The sequence below is a fragment of the Sylvia atricapilla genome, chromosome 24 (genome assembly GCF_009819655.1).
Source record: "Sylvia atricapilla isolate bSylAtr1 chromosome 24, bSylAtr1.pri, whole genome shotgun sequence".
In the NCBI taxonomy this organism is placed as follows: Eukaryota; Metazoa; Chordata; class Aves; order Passeriformes; family Sylviidae; genus Sylvia; species Sylvia atricapilla.
In genome coordinates, this window is record NC_089163.1 from 1,682,846 (window position 1) to 1,690,742 (window position 7,897).

Consider the following 7,897-nt stretch of genomic DNA (forward strand, 5'->3'; position numbering starts at 1 on the left):
AGGGGGTGGATTTAGGCCACATCCTAGCCAGGAGCTTGGGAGTTCTTTGGAAAACCTAAATAAGCCAAATGAGCTAACCCAGAAAGAAGTTGTCTGGCTAAGGCTAAGGTCAATCTGAATAATTCCTTCCACTCTCTCTTCCGCTTTTGTGCAGTGAGGCAGGAAACTGAAAATTCTCCGGCTGATTTTGGGAGTCCAGAGGTCAGTGAGCAGGGATCATCCGGGTTCTGAGGAACAGATGAGTGTGTTAGCACCCAGCCCTGCACTCAGCTCCCTCCTGACTCCTTAGCACACAGCCACAGAATTTCCTGGCTTTTCGTTTCAGAACTCAGGGAAAATTCCTGCCACGAGCGCTGAGTTAAACTAAAAGTTGGTAAATTCAGGAGGCTTCTTGCGACAAGGCACTAACCTTTGGAATTGCCTCAAGAGTTGGTAAAGTCAAACAATAACTGGCTTGGAAAATCCTGATGGTTTTATGACCTTTCACAATGTCTGTACTTCTGTACCCAAACAAGGGTCACCACACTGCTCCGAGACATGACCAGAGAGATAAAGGAATAGTTTTCTTCCTATCTTTCCCTGTCCTGGAGTGATTGACATTGCTCAGTTCTGTAAAGCACAGGAATTACCCCAGGCCAGAGCAGCATGGCTGGAGTGCTGAGCCTAGTCCCATAAACCCCACTTTGGGATAAGAATTCAGGTCTCTCCATGACCTCCTGACAATTGAGGGAATGTGGCCATTGCTGAAGGGGCTTCAGAAGACCCTGCTGAGGGCAGTCATGCTCTTGTCCCTGGAAGTTCTGCTGAGACCTTTCCCTTCCCAGCTGCTTTGTGTGATTGAAGCCCAAACCTCCTTGGAGGCCAAGCAGCCATGGAGACAGGCTTCATCCACCACCTGCCCATGGCAGCAGGTCCCAGTGGTGCTCAGTTCACTGGAGCTTTCTCCCACTAGCAGGTCCCTGAGAGCAGTGGATTATGCCCTGGCAACAGGGACACTGCAACATGCAAGCCCCGAAACTGCAGAGCCTGCTCCACTACACAGCAAAATAGGTCGTGCATCAGCAAATGAAAAAGGACAGATGGTGTCTGCTAATACAGCTTAGTTTATGGCCTGCAGGATTAACTCACTAGTTGTCATGTCTGCAGAAAATAGGAAATGGGTGGGTCAGCTGGAGGAAATGTGTGGTGTGCCCGGCCCTACCTGTGCTGTGGGATGCACCAGCTGAAGAGGATGTCAGAGATCCTGTGGGGTTTTGAGATGTTGCTGAAGGTCTGCCAGTGTCTTCTGGGGGCTCTGAGCACTGGAGATAGTGCCTTGTACCAAGCCTTCCTGTCCACCTGGATTGCCAGAGTCCCACTGCAAAGGTCAGTGCTGCAGGGATTGACGCTGAGCTGAGCAGGGATCTCCAGCAGACACAGGGACACCCTCTGTGGTCTCTGCTCCAGCAGCTCTGCAGGAGGAGCCCACAGCTTCCTGTCCTCTGCCAGCTGCAGGACAGCCTCCAGTTCAGCCTTTGAACTCCCAAGCACCCACGTGTCTGCAGGAGTAAGACCGAAAGCTGAGGCAGAAGCCTCAGGTCTTTTCAATGCCTTCTCTGTGACACACTGTTCTCCTTTCCTGGAAACCAGGCCAGTGCCTCACTCTGTTCTCCTTGCAGAAATCCAAGCCTGTGCCAGAGCTCTGCCTTGTGCATCTGCTCTCTGAAGGGCAGGACAAACTCTTCCTTAGCTCTCCATGAGAGCTCCTCCTGAAGATTTCACCTTGATCTTGCTGCCTCTGCTGTGGCCAGGTTTGCTCACGTCCTGCAAGATGCTGAGCATCCCAAAACCCAGCTGGCATCAGGGAGATACTCCAGAGCCAGGAGCATGACATGCCATCTCCATGCCTCTTGGCCTTCTGCTGGCACAGTGTTTGTCACCACCACCACTAACCACAGCCTGCCATCACAGGCACAGGAGGTTTTCTCCAGTGACTAATTTGCCTGTGTTTATGCCAACACCAAACAATTAATTGCCTATTTAGTGACTCAGGTGAGGAGGGAGTCTGGCTCCTTCCTCCTGCCATAGGGATCTGGCCAGCCCTATCCTGATGGCAGCACCCTACAGTGCTAAACCTTCTCAGTTATAAATCCCCCACGATTAAGGGTAGCAGGTCACTGGTGAGAGTGACTTGAGAGCGGGGATCATTGTCACTTCTATCCCCAAAGCCGTTCAGCGAGCGTGGAGGTGAATAAAGAACACAGAACAGCCTGTGCTTTTATTACAAAAGGAAATGCTGCTTTTTGTAGAGGGGGAAAGCATGTCACATTACTATTATAAGTAATTGCTTAATGATCCCTACCTTTGCGTCATTGCTGAAGTACATCTGAGTCCCTTTTTGGGGTCTCTCCTCGCTGCACGTGTGTCACCAACGGGGCCAAGCCCGTGGCCATCCTGACTGTGGGAGCCCTGCAGGAGACAGGACGGGGGAGCTACGTGGGCACAGGAGCCTCCACATTCTTCCCCCTCGAAATCTCCCCACCTCCCACCTCTTCTATCAGCTGCTGACAAGACTTGCCGTGTGTGTAGGTGGCTCCCGAGCTTCCAAGACGATTCCCCGCTCCCCCCACCTCCCTTCCATGAGAGGATTTCGGGGAGGGGGAGCGCAGCGTTCCCCCGGCTGCCGGCCTGTTCTGCAAGGCCTGTTGTGATGCTTTCAGAGAGAGCTCCATGTGGTAACTCTCTCCCAGGATTTCACATGACAGCCTCTTCCCCAGAAAGTCACAGCAGGGAGTGGAAGATTGCCGTGCGTGTGGGTGTTAGGAGGGAGCGGAGTGGGATGGGGAGATGGAGGGGAGAGGAGGTGTAACCACAGACTAAGCCAGAACAAATCCTCTTGGAAGAGCCTTGCATTTCTGATCCCAAGGCTCCCATCTCCTGCCTCTTCCTCTTCATTTAAAAGACCGTCAATCCTTGTTAGGTCCAGCAGAGAAAAGAGGAGCCAAGCAGAATCATCTCCTTCCTTCCCTGAACACATCTCAGGGGACCAGGAGAAGCAAACAGAACACGGACTAAAGGGATAGAGGCAGAGATGTGCACACTGGGGAGAGCCCTCCCCAGCCACGGGTGTCTTCCCTGGAGAGACATGAGCGGCTGTTAATGACATCTCCATCTGACAAACGATCACAGTGCATGTCATTACGACCCAGTGTTTCCCCGGGGCTCTGGCAGAAAATGACCCCAATGAGCTTCAGTTCTTGCAATCACAGCTGCTCCCCATGAACGTTCAGCGTCCCTCGAAGGGCTCTCGGGGTTAAGCCTCGCCGAATGCCTCGGGCAAGCCAAGATTGACAGCCCTGCTCTGGAGCTGGGACCCCTAAAAGAGGAGTAGGGAAGCCCATGTGCCCCTGGCACAGCTCTCCAGGGCAGGGAGAGGACTGGAGACTTCACACTTTTGAGAGGTTTAAAATTACTTCTGTGCTTCTTGGATCTGTCTGTCCCTCTCATCTTCTTCTTCCAGACGCTGTGAGTGCAGCACATCTCAGGAGGGTCCCGTGGTGGGTCCTCAGCAGAGAGACCCCTGAAATTGCCATCTGAATTTTGGCAGCCTGATGCACCTGCATCCCTTCAACAACCCTGGCTGTCTCACCTTAATCGGGCCAAAGGTCTCAGCCTTCCCAGCAAAACCAGAGCTGAGTCATTGCTGAGTGTCCCTATGTGAAAACAAGGAAAAACTCCTGGTGTAAAACTGCTCTCTTCCTTCCCGCATTTCATCAGCAAGCAGCAACACGAGCTGGGTTTTCTCTAAACTCCATCTGCACCCTGTCCCCTTTGAATAACCTCCCATCGCTGCCTGGGGAAAGTGGGAGAAACCCCGAAGAAACCCACTAAAGAAAAGAGCGCTGGGAAGAGGCTCACACCTCAGCGCCTGCATTCCAGAGGTTTAAGGCAGATCGGATCTTTTTGTGTCCTGAAATAGCTCCTTCAACACCTCTTGTGTCCTGCAGGACAGGGAGGAGAGCAACAGCGAGGTATTTCCCATACCTGTGATATTTGGGTAACCCAGAAGGGGGGAAAGGTGGGCAAAAGGGATGTGGTAAGAGCTGGAATTTCAGTTTTATCGGCTGCAAACCCAAGCCGACGTGCCTCCTTGCCAGTGTCCCACCGCAGCGATATTCGCGGCCAGGCACACCCCAGTTCCTCCATGCACTCTGCGTTTCACAATCCCTTCCCAGCAGCCCAGCCTCTGCTTTCACTCTCTGAATTACCAAGGGGAATTTTCATTACATCACCAGAAGCTCTTCCTCCTCGATAGCGACAGACTTGTCAGTCTGCTTTGCAGGGGGGTTTTTTGGGGGTGTGGGTAACGAGGGTATTTCTCTGGAAAGAGAAATAGCTCCCAAAAGCAGGTTCAGCCCAGCTCAGCCTCTTCAGCGGCTCCATCCAGGCTGGGAACGGCCACTGGGCAGTGTGGGGCGGCTCCAACCGGTGTCTGAACAAAGCTTTCTCCCTGGAAGCCTTCCTGGGGGATAAGGCGCTTTCAGGCAGCTTTAAAAGTCGCCTGTGCCAAATCCAGAGGGGCGGAAGTCAGCAATCTTCCAGCTTTCTGCCAGCGTAAGCAAAAGCCAATTTGCCTATTGGAGCTGGGATTTGCAGAATGATTCGCTGCGGCTTTTGAATTCCCCCCACACGCCCTCGCCTTCTGTATATCTTTTTTGTTGTTGTTGTTGTTGTTTGTTTGCTTTGCGTTTATCTTTTCAAATATCCTCCTGTTTAACGGTCAGGCTGGTGGCAGCTTCCCCGCAGCTCCGGGGAGGGACTGATCCGATCTCTCTCCCAATCCGGTGACTTTTCAATCAGCCTCTTTCCTTTCCTTGCTTTCCTGCCCTCTCATTCCAGTTCCCGACTGTTTGGTTTGGGTTTGTCTTTTTTTTTTTTTTTTTTTTTTGAATCAAAACAAACTACCGGGTTCAAGCTGCTAGTCAGGAACACGCTGAGCAGGAGCCTTTGCTCCTGGCAAAAGCTGTGGAAATTCGCCATGGAGAAACACCTCAGCCACGGAGAACTTTTTTTTTAAGTAGCTGGGATGTCTGGAGCACAGCGGGGTCTGGACAGCTGGAAATCTGTGTCTCAGAGCTCCATAAAAGCACTGAGTTCCCTCAAATATAATACCACTGGCAAGAGCACTGCACAGCTTGGGAGCAGGGAAGATAGTTCTGGAGTCACTCGGATTTACTCCGACCTCCCCCAGCCTTGTTGATATCCTTGTTGATTCCTCATATAAGGCAATGAAGAGTCATTTCTGCCCCATCAGCCCTTCCCAGGAGCTCCAGATGGTTTTGCTCTCTGTCTCTCTTGTGTCTGCACTACTGGTAATTCAGGCCTGTCTCACATTAGTTTTTGAGCTGAAACCTTCCCACAATTAGAGTCTGTGCTTCTGCGCTGCAGAGGACGTAGGGCTGAGCTGGCAGAGCGCTGTCTGGGAGATCCATCCCACACACGAGTCCTGTTCAGGTTTCTCTATTTCAGTCAAGAGTGTGATTTTTCTAGTGAAATCATCAAAGCAAGACAGTCTCTGCTACAGATGGGCAGCGACAGCCATTTGAAGATGCCTCATAGCTGGTTTGTCTCAGACAGGAGTTGTTGATTTCAGTATAATCTCACTTTGCACCAATATAACATCTCTCTCTGCTTCATCCAGCCCTCCTTTTCCAAGGAAAAGAGGTTATGTTCCTTCCCCTTTTCCTCTGGGAGCTTCACATCACAAGTGTCAGGGAAATCTGCCCAAGGACCACAGCTCAGCAACTCACTCAAGAAAAATGTGCTCCACAGATACCCTCGAAGCATCCCTGCTTCTCTTGGAGCAGAGCTGTTTGGCCCTTGCCAAATTAACTTGCTAATTAACAGGGTTTTTGATCCCAGGCAGGAATTTACCACTCTGAGGCCAAACCCAAGTGTGGTCCAAAACTTCCAGCTGCTCCAAAGCCCTGTGTGCTGTGGCAGGAATGTGAAGAGCTGACAAATGTCTGGGGAATGCAATCTCTGGGAGAGGACTTGGGTGTAGCAGACATCTCGGGATAAGCAGTAAGGGAGGGTTTATGGCAGGCACAGAATTAATGGAGAAGGAGCACAGGGAAAAGCAGGATTGCTGCAGGGCATTTGAGAGAGGATGAAGCTTCATTTGTGCAGGTGATTTACTCCTTCTGTGCCTTTATTCAACCCTCAGACAGGGAAGTGTCATCATTATCCCCTCTGTGCCGACAGATCTGGGGTCTTTGCCTACAGCAACCCAGCGGCACCAGCACCGAAATCCTGGTTCCTTGTTCCCATCCCAGCTCTTGGAAGGATCCCGGTAATAATAATCATGCAAATCATGCAAGCAGGCTTTGCTGAGAGAGATGATTTCAGCAATGGTGATAGCTGGGAGACAGTGATGGAGCCACACTTGTCACATGAATAACCACAGTCTGTCCAGTCAGAGCTGACAGTCTAAGGCAAGGCAGCTCCTTCTGTGCTTATTTAAGAGGCTCTTCGTAGACACAGCAGATCTTTCTGCTTCACCTCCCCTGCATAATAAGAAGCAACGTCTTTCCTGTTAGTTTATCTGCCTTTGGATGGGATATGAGGCTGGCAGACCCCTCTGGGCACGGGGGAACCCTGGAAGGAAGTGGAGGCTTTTAACTTTCTGCATGAGTGCAGTGAGAATGTGGGTTGTAGTTTCAGTGCCTCTAAACCTGGCACTCGGGGAGGAGTTCCCAGCTGAGTAAATCTTTACGTGATCTTCAGAAACGTTATCAAGGAGGGACACGCAGTGAGGGACAAGGTCCTCCACTGAGATGGATGAATTTAGAGGAGGCTCCTGAAATTACAGACACTCCTCTCCAACGAGAGATGTTAAAAAGCAAACTGCCCCGGGGTGGGTTTTTTTTAAAAATAGAAACCTATTTTTTCTGCACAATCCAGCCAGAAGACTCCCCCCATTCCAGGCCTTGCATGAGGCAGCCATGGCAGTGCTGAGTGAGGGATGTTAAGGAGAAGATGTAAAGCTGAAGGGATAATCACAAAACAAGCTGAGTGGAAAGGGACCCACCAGGATCATCGAGTCCAACTCCTGGCCTTATGCAGGACACCCCATGAATGCCTCCATGTGCCTGAGAGTGTTGTCCAAACATTAGGGAACCAGGGTGCTGAGGGGAAAACGGGAGCGCTGAGGGGACCCAGGGAGTGAGGGGAGCCGAGTGTTGAGAGGAGCCAGGGCACTGAGGGGAAATGGGGAGCTGAAGGGAGACACGGGTGTTTAGGGGATATGGGGGCACTGAGGGGAGCCAGGGGTGCTGAGGAGAGCTGAGCACCGAGGGGAGCAATGGCGCTGAGGGAAGATGGAGGAGATGAGGGGAGATGGAGGCACTGAGGGGAGCATTGGCACTGAGGGGAGATGGAGGCGCTGAGAGGAGATGGAGGAGCTGAGGGGAGCAATGTCACCAAGGGGAGAAGTGGCACTGAGGGCAGATGGAGGCGCTGAGGGGAGATGGAGGCGCTGAGGGGAGATGGAGGAGCTGAGGGGAGATGGAGGCGCTGAGGGGAGATGGAGGAGCTGAGGGGAGATGGAGGAGCTGAGGGGAGATGGAGGAGCTGAGGGGAGCAATGTCACCAAGGGGAGAAGTGGCACTGAGGGGAGATGGAGGCACTGAAGGGAGCAAAGCTGCTGAGGGGAGATGGAGGAGCTGAGGGGAGCAATGTCACCAAGGGGAGAAGTGGCACTGAGGGGAGATGGAGGCACTGAAGGGAGCAAAGGTGCTGAGGGCAGATGGAGGCGCTGAGGGGAGATGGAATCACTGAGGGGAGATGGAGGCACTGAGGGGAGATGGAGGCGCTGAGGGGAGCAATGGCACTGAGGGGAGATGGAGGCGCTGAGGGC